The sequence below is a fragment of the Arachis stenosperma genome, chromosome 3 (assembly GCF_014773155.1).
Source record: "Arachis stenosperma cultivar V10309 chromosome 3, arast.V10309.gnm1.PFL2, whole genome shotgun sequence".
NCBI classification, from domain to species: Eukaryota; Viridiplantae; Streptophyta; class Magnoliopsida; order Fabales; family Fabaceae; genus Arachis; species Arachis stenosperma.
The window spans coordinates 42017858-42029962 of NC_080379.1; positions in this window are offsets into that span (position 1 = coordinate 42017858).

The following is a 12105-nucleotide window of genomic DNA, read 5'->3' on the forward strand; positions in this document are numbered from 1 at the left end:
ATGTATCCATATGGTGATACGTTGTAATGACATATGGGCCTCTCCACCGGGATTTAATTTCCCAGGGAATAATTTGAGCCTAGAATTGAATAGCAGAACTTTCTGCCCCGGCTCAAAGACTCTGGATGACAATTTCTTATCATGCCATCTTTTCGCTTTCTCTTTGTAAATCTTTACATTTTCGAAAGCATTGAGTCTAAATTCCTCTAGCTCTGATTCGAGACTCTCAGCCATATTGACCTCTCTTACCAGAGAGTCAATTATATCAACACTCATGCAGTCATTTGGGGTGTCTGGATGTTGCATGGCTTTAACAACATTCAGCTTGAACTCTTCCTCATTGACTCTCAAGGTTACTTCCCCTTTTTGGACATCAATGAGGGTTCGGCCAGTTGCTAGGAAAGGTCTTCCTAGAATGAGAGTTGCATTCTTGTGCTCCTCCATTTCCAGCACCACAAAGTCAGTAGGAAAGGCAAATGGCCCAACCTGACTATCATGTCCTCAATCACGCCTGACGGGTATTTAATGGAGCCATCAGCAAGTTGAAGACATATCCTGGTTGGTCTGATTTCTTCAGTTAAACCAAGCTTTCTAATAGTAGATGCAGGCATTAGGTTGATACTTGCTCCAAGATCACATAAAGCTTGCTTGGTGCAAGTGCCCTCTAATGTGCATGGTATCATAAAGCTCCCAGGATCTTTAAGCTTCTCAGGTAAGCTTTTCAGAATGACTGCACTGCATTCTTCAGTGAGGTAAACTTTTTCAGTTTCCCTCCAATCCTTCTTATGACTTAAGATCTCTTTCATGAACTTAGCATAAGAGGGTATTTGCTCAAGTGCTTTGCAAACGGAATCTTTATTTCAAGAGTCCTGAGGTAGTCTGCAAAGCGGGCAAATTGCTTATCCTGTTCCGCTTGGCGGAGTTTTGAGGATAAGGCATTTTGGCTTTGTATTCCTCAACCTTAGTTGCTGCAGGTTTATTACCTACAGAAGTGGGTTGGGAAGCCTTTTAGAAGGGTTGTTATCAGCACTTGTATGTGACTGATTCCCCACTGGTATTTGAATGCCAGTGGTGGGAGCTGGAGTGGCGTTAGACGCCCCCTCCTTGTTGTTACTGGCGTTTGAACGCCAGCTTTGTCCCTTTCTGGGCTCGGACCGTCTTTAGGAGGATTCTGAGTATCCACTTGTTCATTTCTTGGTTTCCTGCTGCTTTGAAGTGAGGTATTTAATGTTTTCCCACTTCTTAATTGAACTGCTTGACATTCTTCTGTTATTTGTCTTGACAGTTGTTTTTTCTGTCTGCTTTAATTGTACTTCCATGTTCCTGTTAGCCATTCTTGTTTCCTGTAATATTTCCTTGAATTCGGCTAGCTGTTGAGTTAGAAAGTCCAATTGCTGATTGAATTCATTAGCCTGATCCACTGGACTGAGTTCTGCAGTTACTGTTTTAGTTTCTTCTTTCATGAAAGATTCATTGCTTAAGTACAGATGTTGATTTCTGGCAACTGTATCAATAAGCTCTTGAGCCTCTTCAATTGTTTTTCTCATATGTATAGATCCACCAGCTGAGTGGTCTAGAGAAATCTGAGCTTTTTCTGTAAGCCCATAGTAGAAGATGTCTAATTGCACCCATTCTGAAAACATTTCAGAGGGGCATTTTCTTAGCAACTCTGTATCTCTCCCAGGCATCATAAAGAGATTCATTATCTCCTTGTTTGAAGCCTTGGATGCTTAGCCTTAGCTGTGTCATCCGTTTGGGAGGGAAATAGTGATTCAGGAATTTTTCTGACAGCTGTTTCCATGTTTTATGCTGTTCTTAGGCTGGTTATTTAACCACCTCTTAGCTTGATCTTTTACAGCAAATGGAAACAGTAACAGTCTGTAGACATCCTGATCTACTTTCTTATCATGTACTGTATCAGCAATTTGCAGAAATTGTGCCAGAAACTCTGTAGGTTCTTCATGTGGAAGACCGGAATACTGGCAGTTTTGCTGCACCATGATAATGAGCTGAGGATTCAGCTCAAAGCTACTAACTCCAATGGAAGGTATACAAATACTACTCCCATATGAAGCAGTAGTGGGGTTAGCATATGACCCCAAAGTCCTCTTGGACTGTTCATTCATATTGTCTTGTCCATTCATACTTACTTCCATAATGGAATACAAGAGATAATTTATATGTTGATATTATTTATTTTCTAGTAGTGGAATAAATAAAAATGGAATATATAAAAAAAATATTTTGAAAATATTTTGTGAAAAATTTTTCGAAAAATTTGAAATTGAAATTTGAATTTTATAAAAAAAAAATTTCGAAAAAGTAGTTTTAAAATTGGTTAGAAAATAAAATTTTTTTTTTGAATTTTGAATTTTATGACAGAAGAGAAAAACACACAAAAGACACAAGACTTAAAATTTTTAGATCTAATGCTCCTTATTTTTCGAAAATTTTTGGAGGGAAAACACCAAGGAACACCAAACTTAAAAATTTTAAGATCAAGACACAAGAAAAACTCAAGAACACTTTGAAGCTTCACAAGAACACCAAGAACACAAGAAAGAACACCAAACTTAAAATTTTTAGAAAATCAACACAAGTTTTCGAAAAATAAAGAAAAATTAACAAGAAAACACCAAACTTAAAGTTTGGCACAAGATTAAATGGAGAAAAATTGTTTTTGAAAAAGGTTCCAAAGCGTAAACCCAATTGGATTAAATATAACACTTGTTCTAAATATTCCAATTAATGCTTTAGAAAGAACAAAAGTGGAACAAGAAAAGACACAAAACAAGAAAAATTCAAGATCTAACAAGAAAATAAACAAGAATAACTTGAAGATCAATGAAGAACCAAGAGCAAAAACACGAAAATTTTAGAGAAAATATAAAATATGCAATTAACACCAAACTTAGAACAAGACACTAAACTCACGAAAATTAGCAATTAATTAAAAGAAAAATAATAAATTTTGAAAAGAAATTTTTGAAAAGAAACTATCCCATCAATATTGATTTAATGACTCTATAAAAAATAAGAACAAAAATAAAAATAAATTATTCCTAATCTAAGAAATAAAATAAGCCTTCAATTGTCCAAACTCAATAATCCCCGGCAACGGCGCCAAAAACTTGGTGGACGAAATTGTATCTCTTTATAGAATATGATAATAGAATATGGTCCAAGATCAACTTCGTTCAACTAACCAGCAAGTGTACTGGGTCGTCCAAGTAATACCTTACGTGAGTAAGGGTCGAATCCACAGAGATTATTGGTTTGAAGCAATCAATATTTATTTTATTAATCTTAGTCAGGATGTCACAAAATTGTTTGGATTACTTGAACAATAGAGTTACTTGTTTATAAAGGATTGTGGAATATGTTGGAGTTCTGGAGATGCTTTGTCCTTTGAATTTCTACTTTTCCTTGAAGTCCTCTTCTCACACGCCTGGTTCCTTCCATGGCAAGCTCTTTGTAGGGTGTCACCGTTGTCAGTGGCTACTTCCCATCCTCGCAGTGAAAGCTAATGCACGCACTCTGTCACAGTACGGCCAATCACCGGTTGGTTCCCGCTCCTACTGGAATAGAATCCCTCTTTTGCGTTTGTCACTAACGCCCAGCAGGTTAAAGTTTGAAGTACGTCACAGTCATTCAATCCCAGAATCCTACTCGGAATACCACAGACAAGGTTTAGACTTTCCGGACTCTCATGAATGCTGCCATCAATCCGGCTTATACCACGAAGATTCTGTTGGGGAATCTAAGAGATATTCATTCAATCTGATGTAGAACGGAGGTGGTTGTCAGGCACACGTTCATGGGTTGAGGAAGGTGATGAGTGTCACGGATCATCACCTTCTCCACAGTTAAGCGCGAATAAACATCTTAGATAAGAACAAGCGTGTTTGAATGGAAAACAAAGGAATTGTATTAAATCATCAAGACGCTGCAGAGCTCCTCACCCCCAACAATGGAGTTTAGAGACTCATGCCGTCACAAAGTATGTAATTCAGATCTGAAAATGTCATGAGGTTCCAGATAAGTCTGTAAAAGTTGTTTAAATAGTAAACTAGTAGCCTAGGTTTACAGAAAATGGATAAACTAAGATAATTGGTGCAGAAATCCACTTCTGGGGCCCACTTGGTGTGTGCTGGGGCTGAGACTAATGCTTTCCACGTGTGGAGGCCTTTCTTGGCGTCAAACTCCAAGTTTTGACGTGTTTTGGGCGTTCAACTCCGGATCATGACGTTTTTCTGGCGTTTAACTCCAGACAGCAGCGTGTACTTGGCGTTCAACGCCAAGTTACGTCGTCAATCTTCGCGCAAAGTATGGACTATTATATATTGCTGGAAAGCCCTGGATGTCTACTTTCCAACGCCGTTGAGAGCGCGCCAATTGGACTCCTGTAGCTCCAGAAAATCCATTTCGAGTGCAGGGAGGTCAGGATCCAACAGCATCAGCAGTCCTTTTTCAGCCTAAGTCAGATTTTTGCTCCGCTCCCTCAATTTCAGCCAGAAAATACCTGAAATCACAGAAAAACACACAAACTCATAGTAAAGTCCAGAAATATGATTTTTGCCTAAAAACTAATATTATTTTACTAAAAACTAACTGAAACATGCTAAAATCTACATGAAATTACCCCCAAAAAGCGTACAAAATATCCGCTCATCAAATACCACAGACAAGGTTTAGACTTTCGGACTCTCATGAATGCCGCCATCAATCCGGCTTATACCACGAAGATTTTGATTAAGGAATCTAAGAGATACTCATTCAATCTGATGTAGAACGGAGGTGGTTGTCAGGCACACGTTCATGGATTGAGGAAGGTGATGAGTGTCACGGATCATCACCTTCTCCATAATTAAGCGCGAATGAACATCTTAGATAAGAACAAGCGTGTTTGAATGGAAAACAAAGTAATTGTATTAATTCATCGAGACGCTGCAGAGCTCCTCACCCCCAACAATGGAGTTTAGAGACTCATGCCGTCAAAAAGTATGTAATTCAGATCTGAAAATGTCATGAGGTACAAAATAATTCTCTAAAAGTTGTTTAAATAATAAACTAGTAACCTAGGTTTACAGAATATGAGTAAACTAAGATAATTGGTGCAGAAATCCACTTCTGGGGCTCACTTGGTGTGTGCTGGGGCTGAGACTAAAGCTATCCACGAGTAGAGGCTTTTCTTGGAGTTGAACTCCAAGTTATGACGTGTTTTGGGCGTTCAACTCCGGATCATGACGTGTTTCTGGCGTTTAACTCCAGACAGCAGCATGTACTTGGCGTTCAACGCCAAGTTACGTCGTCTATATTCGCGCAAAGTATGAACTATTATATATTGCTGGAAAGCCCTGGATGTCTACTTTCCAACGCCGTTGAGAGCGCGCCAATTGGACTCTTGTAGCTCCAGAAAATCCATTTCGAGTGCAGGGAGGTCAGGATCCAACAGCATCAGCAGTCCTTTTTCAGCCTAAGTCAGATTTTTGCTCAGCTCCCTCAATTTCAGCCAGAAAATACCTGAAATCACAAAAAAAAAATACACACACTCATAGTAAAGTCCAGAAATATGATTTTTTCCTAAAAACTAATAATATTTAACTAAAAACTAATTAAAACATGCTAAAATCTACATGAAATTGCCCCCAAAAAGCGTATAAAATATCCGCTCATCACAATACCAAACTTAAACTGTTGCTTGTCCCCAAGCAACTAGATAAATAAAATAGAATGAAAGAATTTAAGAAGTAATAATATCTAAGAGTTTTAAATGGAGCTCAGATTCTTATTCAGATGAGCGGGGCTTGTAGCTTTTTGTTTCTGAACAGTTTTGGCATCTCCCTTTATCCTTTGAAATTCAGAATGATTGGCATCCATAGGAACTCAGAATTCAGATAGTATTATTGATTCTCCTAGTGTAGTATGTTGATTCTTGAACACAGTTATTTTATGAGTCTTGGCCGTGGCCCTAAGCACTTTGTTTTCCAGTATTACCACCAGATACATAAATGCCACAGACACATAACTGGGTGAACCCTTTCAGATTGTGACTCAGCTTTGCTAGAGTCCCCAGTCAGAGGTGTCCAGAGCTCTTAAGCACACTCTATTTGCCTTGGATCACGACTTTAACCACTCAGTCTCAAGCTTTTTACTTGGACCTTCATGACACAAGCACATGGTTAGGGACAGCTTGATTTAGCCGCTTAGGCCTGGATTTTATTTCCTTGGGCCCTCCTATCCACTGATGCTCAAAGCCTTGGATCCTTTTTACCCTTGCCTTTTGGTTTTAAGGGCTGTTTGGCTCTTATTCCTTTTGATTCAAATTTTTTTTTTGGACTGCTTTTTCTTGCTTCAAGAATCAATTTCATGATTTTTCAGATCATCAATAATATTTTTCGTGTTCCTCATTCTTTCAGGAGCCAATATTCATAAAATTCAAGATAAAATTTATGCACTGTTCAAGCATTCATTCAGAAAATAAAAAGTATTGCCACCACATGTAATTAATTATAATTTTTATTATTAAGAACTCGAAAAATATAGATTACTTCTTTATTCTAAAAAATCTACTACTTTATTCATGCCTGATGATGATGAAAAAAATAAATTATAGCTTAATTGGAAATAAAATCAAAATAGATATACTAATTACTACTACTATATATCTCCTAAGGTAAATTTCTATAATAACACTATCACTAAGTTAAAGCAGAAAAATTGGAACTCAACAACCTGTTGTTTTAAGGAGTATATGTTCCTCTAATCTGTGGGGTACTTTTCAAGGATTAATTTTTGGCGCTTCAGCTCCCTTAGATCATGCCCTTGCTCTTCCTGTTCCTTAAGCAGTTTGCAAAGCATGCTACTTTGATTGTTCTATTCTTCCTTTATTTGGTCCATAGCTTCTTGCAATTTGGAAATAGAAGCCTCAAGATGTCCCCAATATTCGAATTGAGGCAGTTCTGGGAGGGCTTCCTGTGCTCTCCTCTTGGCTGAATCATCTTGTTGCTGTTGTCTGACCATTGATATTCCAGTGATTGGCCTCTCAACTGGGGTATACTCTGTTATTCCCATCTTCACCCCGGCATCTTTGCAGAGCATAGAAATTAAGCTTGGATAGGCCAATCTGGCGTCCTTGGAATTTCTGTTTGCTATTTTGTATAGCTCACATGAGATCAGTTGATGGACTTCTACTTCTTTTCCCAACATGATGCAGTGAATCATTACTGCTCTTTTAATGGTAACTTCAGAACGGTTGCTGGTGGGTAATATAGAACGCCCAATGAAATCCAGCCAGCCTCTGGCTACTGGTTTTAGATCTTCTCTTTTGAGTTGAATTGGGGTGCCAGTGGTGCTGGTGGTCCACCTGACTTCAGGGATGCATATATCCTTTAGAATCTTGTCTAGACCTTTATTTACCCTCATCATTCTCCTATTAAAGGAGTCTGGGTCATCTTTCAGTTGAGGAAGCTTAAATATCTCCCTGATCTTGTCAGGATGGGTATGAACAATCTTTCCTCTGACTAAGGTCCGATGGTCATAGAGAGCAGCTCCAATTATTCTTTGCCTGTCTGTCTGCCATAGATTAGCATCGAACTCCTGAACCATGTTCCTTCCCACTTTCGTTTCAGGATTGGCCAGAATTTCCCAGTTCCTGTTTCGAATTTGCTCTTGGATCTCCGGATATTCATCTTCTTCAGATCAAATTTGACTTCCGGGATCACTGATCTGGACTCATTATTTGTAGTAATGGTCTGAATGTTCTTTAGTTAAGAACTTCCCTTGATTCCAAAGTGGCTTTGGAGTATTCTCTTTCTTGCCTCTTGGGTGGGTTGTTTTCCTTTAGGAGCCATGATCTAATGAGTATGTTTTTGTGATCACGGATAAACACACCAAACTTAGAGTTTTGCTTGTCCTCAAGCAAAAGAGAAGAAAGAAGAGGGATAGAAGGAGAGCAAGTGTGGCATGGTGATGATGAGAGGGGCGCCGAATTCAATATATAGGGAGGGGGTGGGAATTTCCGAAAATAAGAAAAAGATAAGATAGAGGATATGATTTATAAAAGATAGATATGATAAGAAAAAGATATAGTTTAAAAAGAGAAAGATATGAATAATAATTAAAAAGATAGATTTGAATTTTTAATTTTGAAAAAGATTTTAAAAAGATAATTGAGTTTTGAAAACAAACTTTAAAAGAGTTGGATTGGATTGAAAAATAATTTGTCTTTATGGATTAAGATATATTTGAAATTTTTGAAAAAGGGATTTTAGAAATTATGGTTCTTAGAAAACCAATTTGATTTGAAGGATGACATTTTGAAACATGTTGATGCAAGAAATTATGACTTGAAACATAAAAATTTAGAAAATTTGTAAAGAAAGATGAATTTTACCTCCTCCCCACCATCCTGGCGTTAAACGCCCAAATGCTGCATGTTTTGGGCGTTTAACGCCCAAATGTTGCTTCTCCTGGGCGTTCAACGCCCAGCTGATGCATCTTTCTGGCGTTGAACGCCAGGAAGTCCTTTGTCACTGGGCGTTTTTCTGAACGCCCAGGATGCTGTCAATCTGGCGTTAAACGCCCAGAAGGTGCTTCTTTCTGGCGTTTAACGCCCAGAAGATGCTCCTTTCTGGCGTTTAACGCCCAGATGGCTACCCTTACTGGCGTTGAACGCCCAGTGGGTGCTTCTTTTGGGCGTTCAACGCCCAAAAAGTTTCTTACTGGCCTTTTTTCGCCAGTGAACTTCCAAATTCCCCTTTAACTCTGTGAATCCAATCAATTGCTTTTTTACCTTGAAGATATTTTGACCTATGCCTGTAAAAATCAACAGAAACAAATAAAATTAAATTTTGTGATTGGCTGGGTTGCCTCCCAGCAAGCGCTTCTTTAATGTCATTAGCTGGACTATTACTGAGCTTTAATTAAGTCTCAGTTTTGAGCATTCTTGCTCGAAATTGCCTTCAAGATAATGTTTAACTCTTTGTCCATTAACAATGAACTTTTTGTTAGAGTCATTATCCTGAAGCTCTATGTATCCATATGGTGATACGTTTGTGATTACATATGGACCTCTCCACCGGGATTTTAATTTCCCGGGGAATAATTTGAGCCTAGAATTAAATAGCAGAACTTTCTGCCCCGGCTCAAAGACTCTGAATGACAATTTCTTATCATGCCATCTTTTCGCTTTCTCTTTGTAAATCTTTACATTCTCGAAAGCATTGAGTCTAAATTCCTCTAGCTCATTTAACTGGAGCAATCGTTTTTCTCCAGCTAACTTGGCATCAAGGTTTAGGAATCTGGTTGCCCAATAGGCCTTGTGTTCCAGTTCCACTGGCAAGTGACATGCCTTTCCATACACAAGCTGGTATGGAGAGGTCCCTATAGGGGTCTTGAATGCTGTTCTGTATGCCCACAGAGCATCATCCAAGCTTCTTGCCCAATCCCTTCTACGGTTAATTACAGTCCGTTCCAGGATTCTTTTGAGTTCTCTATTTGAGACTTCAGCTTGCCCATTAGTTTGTGGGTGATATGGAGTAGCTACCCTATGGCTAACTCCATAGCGAACCAGAGCAGAGTAAAGCTGTTTATTGCAGAAATGAGTGCCCCCATCACTGATTCATACTCTAGGGATACCAAATCTGCTGAAGATGTGTTTCTGGAGGAATTTTAACACTGTTTTAGTGTCATTGGTGGGTGTTGCAATAGCCTCCACCCATTTGGATACATATCCACTGCCACAGAATATAAGTGTTTGAGTATGATGGTGGGAAAGGTCCCATGAAGTCAATGCCCCATACATCAAACAACTCAATCTCCAAGATCCCTTGTTGAGGCATGGCATAACTGTGAGGTAGATTGCCAGATCTTTGGCAACTATCACAATTAAGTACAAACACTCGGGAGTCTTTATAGAGAGTAGGCCAGTAGAAGCCACATTGGAGGACTCTTGTGGCTGTTCGCTCACTTCCAAAATGTCCTCCATACTGTGATCCATGGCAGTGCCATAGGATCTTCTGTGCTCCTTCCTTAGGCACACATCTACGGATTACTCCGTCTGCACATCTCTTAAAGAGATATGGCTCATCCCAAAGATAATACTTTGCATCCGTGATCAGCTTCTTTGTTTGCTGTCTACTATACTCTTTGGGTATGAATCTCACTGCCTTGTAGTTTGCAATGTCTGCAAACCATGGCACTTCCTGGATGGCAAAGAGTTGCTCATCCGGAAAGGTTTCAGAGATCTCAGTGAGAGGGAGGGACGCCCCTTCTACTGGTTCTATTCGGGACAGGTGATCTGCTACTTGATTTTCTGTTCCTTTTCTGTCTCTTATTTCTATATCAAACTCTTGCAGAAGCAACACCCATCTTATAAGTCTGGGTTTTGAATCCTGCTTTGTGAGTAGATATTTAAGAGCAGCATGATCAGTATACACAATCACTTTTGATCCTACTAAATAGGATCTGAATTTGTCAATGGCGTAAACCACTGCAAGTAGCTCTTTTTCTGTGGTTGTGTAATTCTTCTGTGCGTCATTTAAAACACAGCTGGCATAGTAAATGACGTGCAAAAGCTTGTCATGCCTTTGTCCCAACACTGTACCAATAGCATGGTCACTGACATCACACATTAATTCAAATGGTAATGTCCAGTCTGGTGCAGAGATGATTGGTGCTGTAACCAATTTAGCTTTCAGAGTCTCAAATGCTTGCAGACACTCTTTATCAAAGATAAATGGCGTGTCAGCAGCTAGCAGGTTGCTCAGAGGTTTGGCGATTTTCGAAAAATTCTTTATAAACCTCCTGTAGAATCCTGCATGCCCCAGAAAGCTTCTGATTGCCTTAACATTGGCAGGTGGTGGTAATTTTTCAATTACCTCTACCTTAGCTTGATCCACCTCTATCCCCTTGTTCGAGATTTTGTGCCCAAGGACAATTCCTTCAGTCACCATAAAGTGACACTTCTCCCAGTTTAAAACCAGGTTAGTCTCTTGGCATCTCTTTAGAACAAGTGTTAAATGGTTAAGGCAGGAGCTGAATGAGTCTCCAAACACTGAAAAGTCATCCATGAAGACTTCCAGAAAATTTTCCACCATATCAGAGAAAATCGAGAGCATGCACCTCTGAAAGGTTGCAGGTGCATTGCACAGGCCAAATGGCATCCTTCTGTATGCAAATACTCCAGATGGACATGTGAATGCCGTTTTCTCTTGATCTTTTGGATCTACTGCAATTTGATTATAACCTGAATATCCATCCAGGAAGCAGTAGTATTCATGACCTGCCAGTCTTTCCAGCATCTGGTCTATGAATGGTAAAGGAAAATGATCCTTTCTGGTAGCTGTATTGAGCCTTCTGTAATCAATACACATACGCCACCCAGTAACTGTTCTTGTAGGAACCAGTTCATTTTTTTCATTATGAACCACTGTCATGCCACCTTTCTTAGGGACAACTTGGACAGGACTCACCCAGGGACTATCAGAAATAGGATAAATAATCCCAGCCTCTAGTAGCTTAGTGACCTCTTTCTGTACTACTTCTTTCATGGCTGGGTTCAGCCGCCTTTGTGGTTGGACCACATGCTTGGTGTCACCCTCCAATAGGATCTTGTGCATGCATCTGGCTGGGTTAATGCCCTTAAGATCACTGATGGACCACCCAAGAGCTGTCTTGTGTGTCCTTAGCACTTGAATTAGTGCTTCCTCTTCCTGTGGCTCTAAGGTAGAGCTTATAATTACAGGAAAGGTATCACCTTCTCCCAAAAATGCATATTTTAGGGATGGTGGTAATGGTTTGAGCTCGGGTTTTGGGGGTTTCTCCTCTTCCTGAGGGACTTTCAGAGGTTCTACTATTCTCTCTGATTCCTCCAAGTCAGGCTGAACATCTTTAAAGATGTCCTCTAGCTCTGATTCGAGACTCTCAGCCATATTGACCTCTCTTACCAGAGAGTCAATAATATCAATACTCATGCAGTCATTTGGGGTGTCTGGATGTTGCATGGCTTTGACAACATTCAACTTGAACTCTTCCTCATTGACTCTCAAGGTTACTTCCCCTTTTTGGACGTCAATGAGGGTTCGGCCAGTAGCTAGGAAAGGT